At 39.9% G+C, this 17,155-nt stretch overlaps 1 protein-coding gene across 16 annotated transcripts in view; it reads right to left on the reverse strand.

Annotated features, from left to right (window-relative positions):
• Positions 1 to 17,155, reverse strand: part of LOC148978330 (uncharacterized) — a 143,220-nt gene that overhangs the window by 13,843 nt on the left and 112,222 nt on the right. The window lies entirely within an intron of this gene.

Raw genomic sequence — 17,155 nt, forward strand, 5'->3', positions numbered from 1 at the left:
TGAAGGTATTAACAAGCTTTAACAAACTGTAACAAACTTTTTCAGAAAATTTGCTTTGGCAAACTACTCAAATGAACTCCAAATTAACTGTTTTTTTTCCGTTTTTTACGTGATTTAGTTTAAAAGTGTCGCATGTGTTGATTAAACATAGAACTAAATTAAGCTAAATTACACTACTATCTTCTTCTAACTGTTTTACAGCTGAAATTTAATTTGTTTCATTCTTGATTAATTTTACAACATTAACAATTGTTTTTTTTACAACATTATTATTTATTTTTCCAATTATTAAGGTAAAGCTACTTTGCCACAATCTCTATTGCATAAATCACTATATAAATAAACGTGACCTGACTGTAACTGTTCAGCATGACATAGTCTCAAATTCAGGAAAGCAGCAAGGATCCCAAAACCACGACAGGGCCAGACTGACAGGTACGTTTCTGTAAGGCAGTACAAGCGGCAACAAACACAACAGGGTTGACGAGATTCGCCATCTCATTCGATATCCAACCAGAGACGTCTCACATCACCGCCTCTGGACAGCTTTTGCATTGCTTCTACGGCAGCTGGGCATACCAGGTAAACATGTCACAACACTGGCCTCAAAAAAACAAGTCATTTTGGCTTTTCTATTTGAGACTCCTGAACATGATTATCACAGCAGGCTGATTAGAATAAGAATAGTGGAAAACAGAGTGTAGGTCGGACAGGTAGTGCTGTAATTTCCTGACCAGCTATTTAGCAGATGCATACAGTAGCGAGTACAGTGGTATACAGCACACTAATGGGAGGCACAATCTCCCTATAGAACAACTTAAGTGTTGTGTTTCTTGCTTGAGGGTGAAATTATGATATGGTCATCCTGGACTGAACCTAATATCTTTGATTTAACAGCACAGATATATTAATCTTAGGGTGTGTGAAGGCAGAAGAAGAGGAAGGCAGAAGGATACAAAGTGTTTACATATAATTTAAGTCTAGTGATACACACACAAATCCCAACGTTACATAGACAAGAACCAACAAAGACTAACTGAACAGAGGGAGACTAAATACAGATAGTAATGAACAATGACGAAGTGAACACAGGTGACACAGATGATGAAGATGAAAAACAGGTGGGTAATTGAGGGAGTGAGTTCAGGTGTGGAGACAAGGAGGATTCTGGGAAGTGTAGTGAAGACAGGATGGTGCGGATGACGACTGTGACAATTCAATAACAATTCATTTTAAAATTTCATTTATTTCAGTGAAAGCAAAGTTAATCCTAATCTCTTAATCTCACCAAGGCTGCATCTATTTGATCATAAATATATTTTCAGCATCATTACCCCAGTCTTTAGTGTCACATGATCTTTCAGAAATCCTTCTAATATGGTGCTAAAGAAGATTTTTTTGTAATATTTAATAATTTAATAAATGTCTTTTATTCCCCATTGTTTTTGAACAATTTAATGTGCCATTGCTAAATAAAAGTGTAAAAAAAAAATTAAATCTTATTTACCCAAAACTTTTGAATGGCAGCATATCAAGATTGCCAAAAACTAAAGCAGCTAAAATTGTTTTCAATATTAATAATAATTAGAAATTATCTTGATCTAGAATGATTTCTGAAGGATCATGTGACACTGAAGACTGGAGTAATAGCTGTGGAAAATTAAGTTTTGCCATCCAATATATATGAAATCAGTTAATCAGTTATGAAATCAGTTAATTTAAATTGTAAAAAAAAAATAAAAATAAAAATAAAAATAAAAATTTACAGTATTACTGTTTTTACTGTATTTTTGATCAAATAAATGCGTCCTTACTTTCAAAAACATAAAAAAAAAAAAATCCATTGTTTCCAATCTTTTCACCGGTAGTGTAAATTGTTTATATATATATATACACACATATATATATATATATATATATATATATATATATATATATATATATATGAAGAGTTCAGATGCAAAAGCCTCTAAGTGCCATTTGACATTTTATTCTAGAATGATCATTTTTATCAAGCTTGTATATTTAAGTTCAGTAATTTCACTATTAATTGTCATTTAAGTGAAATTACTGAACTTGAATATATAAGCTTGTTAAAAATGATAATTCTAGAATAAAATTTCAAATGGCACTTAGAGGCTTTTGCATCTGAACTCTTCATATATATATATATATATATATATATATATATATATATATATATATATATATGTATGTATATTATTATTATTATCATTATTATTTTATTTTTTACATTTTGTATATCTCTTTTAATTGATCCATTCCTTTTTAAAGACATATGTATCCAAAGACATGGTTTCAAAAGTTGCTTTTATGACTTCTGTTCCAGTTTGACAGGCTAACACCCATGGAGGCCATGCCAAATGTGCCTAGAAATAACACCGGGCCTCCCTACTGTCTCTGAGATTGCCCGCCTAGGAGCCTGGCACACAACATGGCGCACGAAAAAATCCTGTGGGTTATACTCATGTAGCATATTTCATAATGCAATGCAGAGTCCCAGCTTTAATCCTCTATCTACCCTCGTTGTCGGGCAGGCGCAAATAATTGCTGTGGCTGCTTCTGTGCCCCACCTCATCTGATCCAGATGGGTATATCCGAAACACAAGTCATTAATAACAATGACACAAAGCGTTACTACATAAACACTTAGTGAATGGCGGGCGCTGCGCGCCACACACCTCCACCACTCTCCTGTTCCCCTGTAATCAGAGCAGTGAGGTAATGAATGTGGAAGATAACCCCTCCATTGGGTGGAAGGGGAGATAAAGTCGAAAGTGATTAAGAAGAGGAGGATGGTGAAGAGAAGGTGCTATGGGGTCCTGACAAAAGGTGCAGGTGTAGCAGTACATTCTGGACAGGAGCTGGTCTGACAGGTGACCACAAAACTATACAGAACAAGCAGGTAATTACCCAACCAAGGTAATTTACTGGACTAAGTGCCACTTTTGCCGCCCTGTTGGTGTGACTGTGCGCAATTATGCACAGAGGTCTAACAATGGAACATGTGTGCCATTCATGAGGTGGGCTAAGCCGATTGGCCCGAGACCACCAAAGACACACATGCGCCACGTCAACTATACACAAAGAATGAACGGAGTAAATAAATCCTCAAACTGAAAGGTAAGTGTTGACTGACTTTAAACATTACTTTAAGCTGGCATAAGCAAGCAGTTATTTTGACATAATTATCCCAATTTCAAAATAACATCTTATAGAAAAGCTGCATCTATAATTGTCTATAGACGACTGACATCTTAGGACAGCTACACTGGCACCTACATTAATTTCTGCTTGATGTCAATTATTCAAATAATATATTTTAAATCATATCCAACAGCACAGTGAGTGCAAATGATAAAAGCTTGTGTGAAATAACGCACCTCCCTGCCCATACAATCATTTCAGCAATAACGTAATATTGAGAAATAAAAGGCCCTAATAAATGAGTTGGAGTTGTCCGCTTCCTGACGCAGTCTCTACCCTGTGCGCGAAGACATCATTATGCACAGACAAATGAGTGTGCGTATGTGTACACGGATAGGCTACGTGTGTATGTGTGCGCACAAGCATGTTTGTGTGGATGGAAGTCTTAAGAGCTCACTCAGAATTCACATCCATCTAGACAAGCAGCGGGCTGATAATAAACGCCCCTCAGCCTGATGATGGCTTAATTACCAGTGTAAAGAAAGTGTTTAATCTCTGACCCGTTTCATGTTCTCGCCACTCTCTTTCTCCGGGAGTGTGTGTGTGTGCGTGTAAAAGACACTGCTGCGTCCCACTCGTAGAGAGACCCCTGCCGTCTGCCAGGGGCCTGTAGGGTGCAATTAGAAACCACTAAATGAAGTTGACTATACGGTTTCATTTTTCGCATTCTCTTTCTCCACCCCCTCCTCCTCTTCAACCTGCGTAATTAACATGGAAAACTATGTGTTATGCCGAAGACAAAAGTCTAGAATCTCAAGACTGCTGTTGGTAAGGAAAAATGGTTGTTCATATTCAAGTACATTATCATCATTTCATTTCATATTTTGTTACTATTAAGTACCACTGTGCAGTACATTTCATGTACTACACAATGGTACTAAATAGCATTAAAATATACTTTTAGGGGTACAACTTAGTCACTCTGGTAGTACCTTCAAAAGGTTGCCAACTAATATGTACCCTTGAAGAGATAGTTCGGCCAAATAGCACACAACATAATTTACTCACCCTCATGTTGTCCCAAACCAGTCCGTCATTTATTTCTTAAGGAACACAACAGAAACCAAAATTAGACATAACTGACTGATTGTGCAGGCAAGGACAACCAAAATAATGTTTTTTTTCAAAATATTTAATATGTACACTACAGGTTTGGAACAATATGAGGCCAACATGAGGCCGAGTAAATGATCACTGAATTTGGGTGAACTAAACCATTGAAGTACTATTATGCACTCCTCATGTGTAGATAGCGTATACCTTCTGAGGGTACCGGCCCAGTGACCCCAGCTGTTGTACCCCTAAAGGTACTATTTTACACATTTACATGCCTTTAAAAAAACACTCAACCAGACTCTCAAGGGCAGGATATACTTCAAGGAAGATCAAAAAGCAAACTGGTGTGACATAAATTCACACCTCTGAACTGCCGTTGGACCGTGGCGATTATGTAATGGGTAGGAGTGCTATTATTACTCAATAGGTTAACAGAAGATTTCTGATCTGGTATTTCAAACTTCTCTTCATCCCTATAAGAATGAACAAGAAGTTGGCCATGAGTGGCCTTCAGTTGTCCAGTTCCAGAGTGATAAATGACAGCACTAGCAAACAGAACAGCTCCATTAACAGAAGTTTGAAGGCACCAAGGACCACTAAATCCCTGCGTCTCAGCTACACAAACAAAGTCAATCCACCTGAGACGGCAGGGGACAGGATGCTGGGCTACTTATAGCAACCTGAGAGCCGTAAACAAGAATGGCAGGAAAGCTGCTCGGGACAAGATGCTTTGAAGTGCCTTAGCGCTAAACTAGTCCGATCTGACAGGCCAGCATCTTTTGAAGGCAGGTTATCCTCAACAGCCGCGTGTCCTGTTGTGAACGAATTGTTTCCTCTTTCAATTTGTCTTCATTTTTTAGTTGAAATTGACACTTTGCAATTGTTCTACTGGGTGAGGCCGGGTTCCCCTAAATGCAAGGCTCTACCGGTGACTGTTCAGTGTTTTCTAGTAGGGAGTCAGGTGCCAGGTCTGAAGTAGCGAATCAGTGCAGGTGACTCTACTGTGACACTCCAAAGGCATCTCCTGTGGGGTGACCTCCCACTAACTGGCCATTTCCTCTATCCACTGGGTCATGACCTTTTCTGCATTGGGCAAGTGAAACCATTAGTCATGGGAGTGAGGTCATTCTACAGGAACACCATACATCACTCCATATATTAGAGAGGCTATGAGATGTCAGCATTAATCTTTCTAATCTCTGTGGTTTTAATGTTGGCCTTTGACTCTGACAAACTCACAGTTCATAAAAGCGTACATGGAACTTTCTCTGTAGGATATGATTTGAAAGAGATTTAGAGTTTTGCTCACCAAATGCGATTACAAACTTTGAGAGCTCAGGAAACGTGTGACAGGGCTAAAGCGGTTTTCCATTAAATGTAAAAGTGCGGGTGTATAAAACGGTGAAGGGAGACATGCTCTGGTTGTTGAGAGCGCAACATGACCCCTTGTGTGTGCAATCAAAAGCATGATTTTTTTTATAATTCACATTTACAGAGTACTCCGAGTAGACACGATGATAACACACACAAACAACTGTCCTCTAACGCTGAAAAGATTTGCAAAGTATCACCTGTGTAATCTAAGAGCAAGGAACTGGAAGTTCTGATAATCATCAAATCAGAACATTCATTGAGCTTAAAACTCTTTTGATACAGTATGCCTACTGCTAACTTTGACTAAACCATAACACAAAACTTAGAAAGTACATTGAGTGCATGGCGCTGATAAATGTTTCATCACTGACAATACTAGCAGGTATTGTGATAACCAAGGGAAATACCCCCCTCGATTTTACATATCAGGATTGGCCCTTTATTCGGTCTCGGGATTTGCTTAAGAACGATTTGTGCAGCTTCCCTCTGTGTATCCTATTACCCACTTGAATTTTGATATAAATCATGTTTGTTTTATTACCTCAGCCAATGAAACCAAGGCTCAAACCATCATTGTGATTAATGAAAGCAGCGCCCTTTTCCTGTGGGCAAAGACAGGGCAACCTCATCCAACTGGCCCATCCTTACTTTCCTTTTCCAAATAAACACAGCAATGTCAACCGTCGAAGCACATTTAGTTTTGACCCGAGGGCCGCGAGATATTCTTAGCTCACTGATCGTGCTCCAAGCGCTCACTGAAAGCGCTCTTTCGCTGGGGCAGAGAACGAGTGCGGAGCTGCACGTTGGCCTACCCCGAACAGGAAATTCCACAGCCGTCCCTAGCCTCTGAACACAATACTACTCAAAACACACAAGATGAAGGCAGAGAGCGGGAGCAGGCCAGAAAGTTGTTCCGTCTCTGTAGATATCCCTCTTTCAACCTCTAATCATCCTTCTCAAATGGGGTACGAATATGCATTATGTAACTGAGACAGGAAAGTAAAGCCAAAACACACAGAAACAAAGTGTAAAGAACAATCAAGCTTTGATACAGGTCGCGGAGATTCGTTTTATGGGCTGAGTCACCATGAAAGGACCGCAGAAAGAGTTTAGCCTCTGGGTTGACCGCCGATAAGAGCATTTAATGGGATTTGAGAAAATGATAATCCCGTCCGTGACTATAACCTTTCTCTTTCAACGCACTCTCGTGAGGGGACAGGCTCACCTTTAAAAGTCAACATTTACAAATACAGTACATTTCCTGCTGTAAGTGCCGGCAAATCAGTTCAATCAATTAATTAATCTGAAAACCCTGTGCAGGGGATGACAGTAGTCTCACAACAGGATATGTGACTGAATAGGATTAATGGGTCGCTGTTCCTCGTCATTCAGGTCAACTCGTATGCATTAGGTTAAATTAATGTGATTTTGGGTGTCCATTAACCAGCCTCATGATGCTCGCGAACCCTCTTTCCGTGTATTGACCTAAACGCACAGCGTGTTATGGTACAGTCAAAGGAGAATGGGCGACAAGCCAAATGAACAGAGAAGCCTTCGTATTCTGCACTTTTATCAAAGAGTTACTGCTGTGCTCAAGTCAATAGAAAAAGGGCCAAGATTTTTTGCACGGGGTCTACCGCACTTTTAGGCAGCGATCGAATGTAATATGTGCAATTACTTGTGTCTTCTGAATGGAGTATTTCAGTATTTCCCCCCCCCCCATTTGATTTTCCTGAATTTTAGCAAATCCTTCAATTTCCTGGAATTAAATGATAACACGGCCACAGACTGTGAACGGTCAATCAATACTTGTCATTCACAATGTTAGAAAGAGACATAAATCTGGTGACAACTTGACCTGAATGACTGAGCTTGTATGGAGAGGGTCTCATTTAGATAGAAAATTATATGTGGAGATTGTGGTTGCATCCACATCTGGATAAGGGAAGTGCAGCCATATTCCCACACAAATCATTGTGAGGGAATATGGGTGGTCACAATCATGCGCACACACTTTAACATTAAATGTTATTCAATTTATAGATAATATACGTTAAAATGTATACATTTTGAATATTATTTATTTACTTTAAGCAAAAAAATAATAAAACTTTTGGTAAACAAAAAAAATAATAAATAAAAAATCAGACCTATGAGGAAAAAGTAAAGGCTGTTCTGTAAAATTAGAAATCAGTTTTTCCATATCGCTGTAAAGGAATTTTGGAAGCCCACAAACCCTTCAAAGGTGCTAAATTATTCTGCAAAGATTTCTCCACAGCGATATGACAGACTTGATATGTTCAGGGTGTAATTACATTTTCACCCAGGCAACATTGTTACAATTATCATTTCAACATGTAATTTTATTTTTTGTATGAAGTTCTGACTAGCTACCTTGGGAGAATATCTCAATTAGGAAAATTATACTCAGTCCACAATGATACAGTGCAAGTTGATGGTTAATGACCACAGAGCATGTCTGAAACACGTAGAAGGTGATGTCTTCACCTATACTGACTTAAAAGGACTCAAATATTGTGAGCCACCCCAACGCATTCTCACCCCAAGGCGTCACCTTTGACCATGCTTCAATATTTGACGTTTTAGGCGCCCTTTAGCGTCACTTACATGACGCGATCCTACGGCGTCATCTAACTGACGCTAAAGGAAAGCGTCAGTTAGAGGACGCGGTTAGGTTTAGGTGTGGGGTGGGTGGGGGTAGGGTACATGCGATCCTAGGGCGTCATTTAACTGACGCTAAAGGGCGCCTAAAGCGTCAGATATTGAAGCATGTCCAAATGCTTCCCAAGGCGTCAGTTAGGTGACGCCTTGGGGGTGAAAATGGGCTGGAGACAAAGGCATTAGCGAAACACTGTGGGTTTGAAGACTGGGTGTTGCCTTTCATAGCATTGTTACAGCTCCTCCACAGGCTCATGTATACATATAGACATACCATTTAGTGTGCACTTCCTTCTCACCCTATCTTTCCAGAAGCTTGCTACATCTAACAATGATTCATTTGGCAACTTCCCGACAGGTTTTGTGGTTTTTCATTTACATATAATTACACTTTAATAGGAGAGTGACAAGTGCAGGGACTGTTAAGTGGCAGACAGCACACAGGCTGTATAGGACCCCCTAAGATACAAGATGACAAGATGCAGGACTGGCTGCGCATATCCCACTAATTAAATGAATCAATTAAGAGACTATTGTTGCAACTGTGCAACTGATGTTCTATAGTGGCAATAACAGTCCCGCTGGGAGCCCCTTCACTGCATTAAAACACTGTCCTCTACCACTCCATTTGATATCATTAGAAACACTTATTTGTGCCTTGCTGTTATGGCAGGGGAAGCTGTGAATTATGGAAATGTAGGTTGACCACGACAGGGCCCAGTGTGAGACGGGATAGGTTCTCCAAGAAGGACTTGCACTCCTAAACTCGGAAGTTCCTCAAAGTTTCCTAATGAAAACAGATCCCAGCATCAGCGCATCTGCCGATTAGTCACTAGGTAAGGGTCAGTCATTTGCATAGCTTCCCCGCTATGTGACTCTGCTTTATGCAGATCAATTATCATATTAAATTGACCCTCCTCAGTTAAACTGATTAAGTTCCAAATTGTTTCCAATGGCCGTCATTAATCCTTAACACGGGCTAAATGGTTTTGCTACAAATTTGATTGGGCTTGTGTATCAAGGGCCAATTTATGGCATAATAATTCTGAACCTCGTTTAATTTCCAGTGTCAGGATGCGGTAGGAACATACACAATCCAATTGCCATTAAGTTAATGTACAATTTAAAATTCTCAGGATGATAATTGGGGTCTGAAGCGATGGCAGATGTGTGCAGTGACATCCATTCGCACAGAATGAGGTCTAATTTTCTACAGAATAGCTTGGAACTTTGCAAAGAAAGAGAGAGAAACAAAGTCATTCAATTCACTGCACAATGAAATGCATTCCTTTATGAATGTGATTTTGTTTTTTCGCAATTATTTCGCTCTTCCACCACAGGATGGAAGTAAAATTGCATCACTCCATACCGACAATCAACAAACATCATTTCAGCAAAGGGGGTGAAGGACAGTACTCAACTAACACATAGCATGCAGACCCCCATACCAAGCCAGGCAAAATGTGCGGATTGGTGTCCATCGAAAGCCTTTGAAAGCCTAAACTGTTTATCTAAACGGTTGAAGCCTGGCAGGACATGAGTGGGCCGCTCTGTCATGGCGTCTGGCCTGGCTGAACTCAGGTAGCCAACGGCAACATAGTAACACTGTCTCAAATCAGTGGATGACTGGAGACTGTTTTCAGTCTTAAGGAGTGAAACCTGACGACGGGAGTCAGATCGCTACACAAACACAGCAGGGCTGCTGACCACAGCAACTGGCCTGAAAATAATAAGTAGTCATTTAGGACACACATACCCAAAGAGATTTACAGTACACTTACCATAGCTCATTGAATAACTGGAGTCTCAGTGGATGTAAATTATATATATATATATATATATATATATATATATATATATATATATATACTCACCTAAAGGATTATTAGGAACACCTGTTCAATTTCTTATTAATGCAATTATCTAATAATCACATGGCAGTTGTTTCAATGCATTTAGGGGTGTGGTCCTGGTCAAGACAATCTCCTGAACTCCAAACTGAATGTCAGAATGGGAAAAGAAAGGTGCCAGACGGGCCGGTCTGAGTATTTCAGAATCTGCTCAGTTACTGGGATTTTCACGCACAACCATTTCTAGGGTTTACAAAGAATCGTGTGAAAAGGAAACAAAACATCCAGTATGCGGCAATCCAGTGGGCGAAAATGCCTTGTTGATGCTAGAGGTCAGAGGAAAATTGGCCGACTGATTCAAGCTGATAGAAGAGCAACTTTGACTGAAATAACCACTCGTTACAACCGAGGTATGCAGAAAATCATTTGTGAAGCCACAACATGCACAACCTTGAGTTGGATGGGCAACAACCATAGACATCATATAGATAGACGCCCTATCGACCGCTACTGCCTTTTGGCAATAGTAAGGTAATGTTAAATGTTAAATATCACTTGTGAAAAGTAATTCCCGAGTGATAATCTGCTGATTTGAGCAAATATGGTGCACAGTGCTCTGGCATGTACTGCTATAGGAAAAACCACTGGTTTAAGATGGTGGCCTCAGTGCCCGGCGGCCAATAGTTTATCTAATCTCTATGTGATATCTATGGCTACAACCGCAGAAGACCCAACCGGGTACCACTCATCTCCACTACAAATAGGAAAAAGAGCTCACCAAAATTGGACAGTTGAAAACTGGAAAAATGTTGCCTGGTCTGATGAGTCTCAATTTCTGTTGAGACATTCAGCTGGTAGAGTCAGAATTTGGCATAAACAGAATGAGAACATGGATCCATCATGCCTTGTTACCACTGTGTAGGCTGGTGGTGGTGGTGTAATGGTGTGGGGGATGTTTTCTTGGCACACTTTAGAGCCCTTAGTACCAACTGGGCATTGATTAAATGCCACAGCCTACCTTAGCATTGTTTCTGACCATATCCATCCCTTTATGGCCACCATGTACCCATCCTCTGATGGCTACTTCCAGCAGGATAGTGCACCATGTCACAAAACTCGAATTATTTCAAATTGGTTTCTTGAACATGATAATGAGTTCACTGTATTGAAATGTCCCCCACAATCACCAGATCTAATCCCAATAGAGCATATTTGGGATGTGGTGGAACGGGAGCTTCATGCCCTGGATGTGCATCCCACAAATCTCCATCAAATGCAAGATGCTATCCTATCAATATGGGCCAACATTTCTAAAGAATGATTTCAGCTGTTGGACCCCTATGGATTTTTATTTTTTATTTTATTTTTTTTTTACTATGAATAACATAGGCTTCAGGATCTCATCACAGTATCTCTGTGCATTTAAAATGCCATCAATAAAATGCACCCGTGTTTGTTGTCCATAACCAACACATTCTCATCCTTTAACGTCATATAGAACGCTATATGACAAAACGGCGCTATACTACGCACATGGCACCCGTTATCGTTAATATAACACGTGCTGTGAGGGCTAAGTTTAGGTGTGGGGTAGGGTGTGCGTGTCATATTCACGCTAAAGGATTTATAACGTCTTGGGTTCGTGTGTTATATTAACGATAAAGGGTGCCATGTGCGTAGTATAGCGCCGTTTTTGCATATAGCGTTCTATATGACGTTAAAGGATGAGAACGGGCTGCCATAACATATGCCTGCCCATACCATAACCCTACCGCCACCATGGGCCACTCGATTCACAACGTTGACATCAGCAAACCCCTCACACACCCACACAAAGCCATACACGCTGTCTGCCATCTGCCCTGTACAGTGAAAACCGGGATTCATCTGTGAAGTCATTCCAGAGGACATTCCTGCAGTAAGCATGCCAATTGCACGCTCCCTCAAAAGTTGTGACATCTGTGGCATTGTGTTGTGTGATAAAACGAGCCCGTTCTCATCCTTTAACATCATATAGAACGCTATATGCAAAACAGCGCTATACTACGTACATGGCACCCTTTATCGTATAACACGCGAACCCAAGACGTCATAAATCCTTTAGCGTGAATATCACACGCAGACCCTACCCCACACCTAAACTTAGCCCTCACAGCGCGTGTTATATTAACGATAACGAGTGCCACGTGCGTAGTATAGCACCATTTTTGCATATAGCGTTCTATATGACGTTAAAGGATGAGAATGCGTTGGATAAAACTGCACATTTTAGGCCACGTTTACACAAAGCCGGGTATTTAGCAAAACGAATATTTTCCCCCTCTCCGTTTTCAAAAATAACATCGTTTACACACCCGCATAAATACGCCGTCGAGCACCATCATAACTATGCCAGACCTTTTGGCAGCCGTGTAGGGGTTAAGAATAAAGCCATTCGAAACGATAAGAAAGAACCTAAAACGCTGTTTCTCCCAGTTCACACGAACCGGCGTTTTCAGAAATCTCCACTTTGGCCGGAGTTTTTAGAAATAATCGTTTTCAGTGATAAAAACGGCGTTTTTGTGTAAATGAGAGGGCAAAATATAGAGAAATATCTGCGTTCTCCCGTTGTGTAAACAGGGCCTTAGAGTTGCCTTTTATTGTGACCAGGCTAAAGCACTCCTGTGCAATAATCATGCTGTCTAATCAGCATCTTGATATGCCACACCTGTGAGGTGGATGGATTATTTCGGCAAAAGAGAAGTGCTTAACAAAGATTTAGACAGATTTGTGAACAAAATTTGAGAGATTTTGTGTACGTAGAAAAAGTCTTAGATATTAGAGATATATTGTTAGCTCATGAAACATGGAGGCAAAAACACAAGTGTTGCGTCTATAATTTTGTTCAGTGGACACACACACACAGATATTTGTGTGGGATTTGCTAAAGATTACTATATCGATGTAGGATATTATATAGCAATTTAAACAGAAAATTAGCAGAAAAGCTAATTTTTTAAAAGGTTGCTTCTGCACATAATGTCTATTGTTCGTCTTTTTCATACTGTGCCCACACAAACACAAATCACTTTTTGCACCTTATGAATTCTAATTAAGTTGCTCTGCTGCATCTATGGGATTTGATCCCCAGCTGTGTAGCTTGGCTTTGGATATTACCCGACGTCCTTCATGAAAACGCTCAGAAGTTCTCTCTCTCTCTCTCTCTACCTCTGCTTCCTGTGCATTCTTGTGCCCACTTGTCAGATGGTGGGGCTAACCTCTGTTTCTGCACCCGCCAACTCATGCTATCCAGTGTCAGAGAATCAAATGAACCATTTCCACAGCACTGATGCCCCCATGACAGACAGGCCGAGGAGGCTAGGCACATCAGCTCGGATGGCTCAACGGCTGACAGCAAGGTCAGGAGAGTTACGGCTCCACTCAGCACAGGATGGGCAGCATTTGGTCGAGCTAGCAGCCTCAAAGATCTCTATGATTTACCTGCACAAATACCTGCTGCAGACTATATGGGCTATATGCACGCATAAGTTCCGCATTTGACGTAAGGATGCTCGTCCATTTCCGGTTGTGTAGATTAAAGTGGAGGAAAACGGGAGAAAATGGGATTATGGCAGAGTCTTCAATATTTACTGTCCTCCCGTCTTTGAAACGAAACGTACATACGTTTAGATGTAATTTTATATATGAAGAGTTCAGATGCAAAAGCCTCTAAATGCCATTTGAAATTTTCTTCTTTAATGATGATTTTAACACTTTGTTTTATTACCAAATTATTAGGGGTGTAACGGTTCACAAAATTCACGGTTCGGTTCGATACAACACAGTGGTGTCACGGTACGGTACGGTATGCTTTTGCGATATAGCAAAAAGAAAGAAATGCCAGAGAAATTTCCTTGATTTGAAAATTTTTGATCAACATCAGCTTGCGCTGCACTGACATTGGTCCAAACTGATAAACTGTCCATGAAGCACAAAAGTAGCGCATTTTCATTCAAACATTTACGTTTGCTATTTGATCTTGGGCAACGTTGTGGTGGTGGTGTCAGCGTGACTGCTCACAAAATTTGGGTCCAAATAATCCAACGAATCGTTTGGTTTGTAATGCGTACCGAACTGAAAGCCTTGTTCATTATGGTTCAATAGTAATACGTGTATTGTTACACCCCTACAAATTATATATCTATAAATATATTAATTTAACTTAAAGTGGAATGTTTTCCTCAACATATCGCAATTTCGGGGCATGTGAGAACCCTGCTCTTAAGCGGTATTTGAGATTGTGGGTTTAGTGTGCGTTCAGGTGATACAGTATGAGCAACCTATGGAAGACAACCCAAACCCATAAATATATGCTTTGTGTATGTATACATGTACTATATATATATATATATACATATATATATATATATATATATATATATGAAGAGTTCAGATGCAAAAGCCTCCAAGTGCCATTTGAAATTTTCTTCTAGAATGATCATTTTTATCAAGCTTGTATATTTAAGTTCAGTGATTTCACTTAAATGGCAATGATAATTACTTATTAATTGTTATTTAAGTGAAATTAATGAACTTAAATATACAAGTTTGATAAAAATCATCATTAAAGAAGAAAATTTCAAATGGCATTTAGAGGCTTTTGCATCTGAACTCTTCATATATATATACACGGCCGCATTAACCATAGGGCTAGGCGGGGCTTAAGCCCCGGGGCCCAAGCAAGGAGGGGGCCCGTGATTGGCTGTGGAGCAGATACTGCAAGCCATCTGATTACCAAAGCCTTACCACGCAACGTCCCCCACAAATTATCCCTGTTATTTAGTTGCACTTTGCCTTATATTCCATGCATTATCATGGAATCATTATCATTAATAGAGACGTTCGCAAAGACCCGCCTTTTTTAGGTACTATGTGACGGACGGGCCACGAGCCAGGCGGCTCTCGCGAGTCACGCACATCATGGTCTCATGCACTCACGCAGTGAAAAATACTTCGCGGGGCAAAGACTAACGTTACACCGAGTGATTACGAGAGAGAGTTCAGAGCAGCTTACTGTTGATATGAAACAAAGTCTCAACTTTCAAATATTGTCATTTAAGTAATTTAAACATTACCGTTTTCAAGTTCATGTCCACCGACTGACAGCTTTGTTGTCGGACAAAGTTGCGTATTCGGCGTTATGATTGGCCAGGCCACCTGTCAATCAAACCCCCTAGGCATGCAGGGCCAACGGCTCTGAGCAGGGCATGGTAAATTGAAACGTCAGGTTTTAATTTGATATGACAAATATATTTATTCTATATTTAACTTGTGAACGACCGACCTGCTGCTGCACGTAGGCCTATAGATGATTGCTGCCTGCGCCTTATTAGAATAGGTTATATATCAACCAATAAATCGCCTTTACTCTTCTCTTCATTCTAGTCTATTCTTAAAACACAGCGTCATCATCGACCCCACAAACTTTCGGTAAGTTTGAATATTAACTTGATGGATGTATAATTTTGCTTTTTGTGTTTGATTAAACTCTATATTCGCCTAAAGGACTGGCGATAATATATCCGGTAGAAATATTTAAATTTTGCTGCGCCATCATGATGTAAGTTTATCATTTAAACGCGTTTTTAAACGTTGTGGTTTGGATACAAAATATTTCAAACTGCTCAGGCACAGTGAGCAGCGGGAGAATTTATTTTGTAAATGCTGGTTTTGAGACCAAGGTGAACCATAGACTGTGGTGAACTTGAGACGGTTTTGCACAGCGCACTTGAATCCGACTCTGAGGTCTCAAAGTGACAGACGCTGCTAATAAAGCTGCTGTCGCCATGTGTGTCAATAATGTTAATCAAACATCAGAAAGAAAGTAATTTACTGCATTTGACTGAATTACTTTTGCAAAATTAACAAGAATGAATGTTGAATTTGTAGTGAAAACCATGTATTGTATATTTGATTACTTTATATAATATTATTCAGTGCTTTAAGTTTTTCATAGGTCGATTTATTGTGCCTTTGTTCTATTTTAATTTGTGACTCTTGTCATCAGTAAGCTTGAGATTATTTTCTTAAGCTACTATTATTTTTTGGTGATATTGAAATTGGTCACAATAATTATGAAATTTTAGTCAATACATTTTGATATGATAAAAAAATCATGTTAAAAGTAACATAACTTAACTGTGAAGTATATCATGGATAAAATGACTCGTAGGCTATAATAATATAACATTTAGCTCATGTAGTTGGTGACCTAAAGTGGTGGGGGGGCCCTGCAGTAACTCATAGCCCCGGGGCCCAGTGAGCTCTTAATACGGCCCTGTATATATATATATATATATATATATAGGGTCCTATGTTGTTTTGGCTTTCAGTCTAGAGACAATATATTCGTCTCTTGCATTCCACTCAAGAAAAAACCATACAAATTTGGATCGACTTGAGGGCGAGTAAATGTTGAAATCATTTTTTTTTTTTTTGAGTAAATTATTCTGGGTAGATCATAAATATATAGCAATGAGAAAGAAAGAAAAGACATGGGAAACCCACAGATCCACAGACCCAACCTCTAAATTCCCTCTTCCTCTCCATGTCCTAACATTGAAATTTTCGAGCAGGAGACAGAGAGGGATGTGAACTGAAAGAGATGGCTTTTGCTTAGTGTGCAGTTGCTTATTCCTGCAGTGGTTATGAAGGTTGCAGAAAGTACTCTAAAGCTGCATGGGTGTGGATCAATGCAATGCCTTGTGCAGGAGAGCTTTGGCTCACTGCCCAATCAACGTCTTCCCGCTGACCCTTTCTTCCCCAAACACAGTGAGATTCCCATCAGCCCCTGCTACAGACATGTGTATCTGACACCACCCCATCATCTGCTCGGCTGTGTGACTTTCTCAACAAGCTGTTTGTGATTGGGCTGCAATCTGGAAGGCATGATGTGGCGGAGAAAAATAAAATGTGATGTTACAGTGTTG

The sequence above is a fragment of the Pimephales promelas genome, chromosome 7, assembly GCF_988280905.1.
Source record: "Pimephales promelas chromosome 7, fPimPro1.hap1.1, whole genome shotgun sequence".
NCBI lineage: Eukaryota > Metazoa > Chordata > Actinopteri > Cypriniformes > Leuciscidae > Pimephales > Pimephales promelas.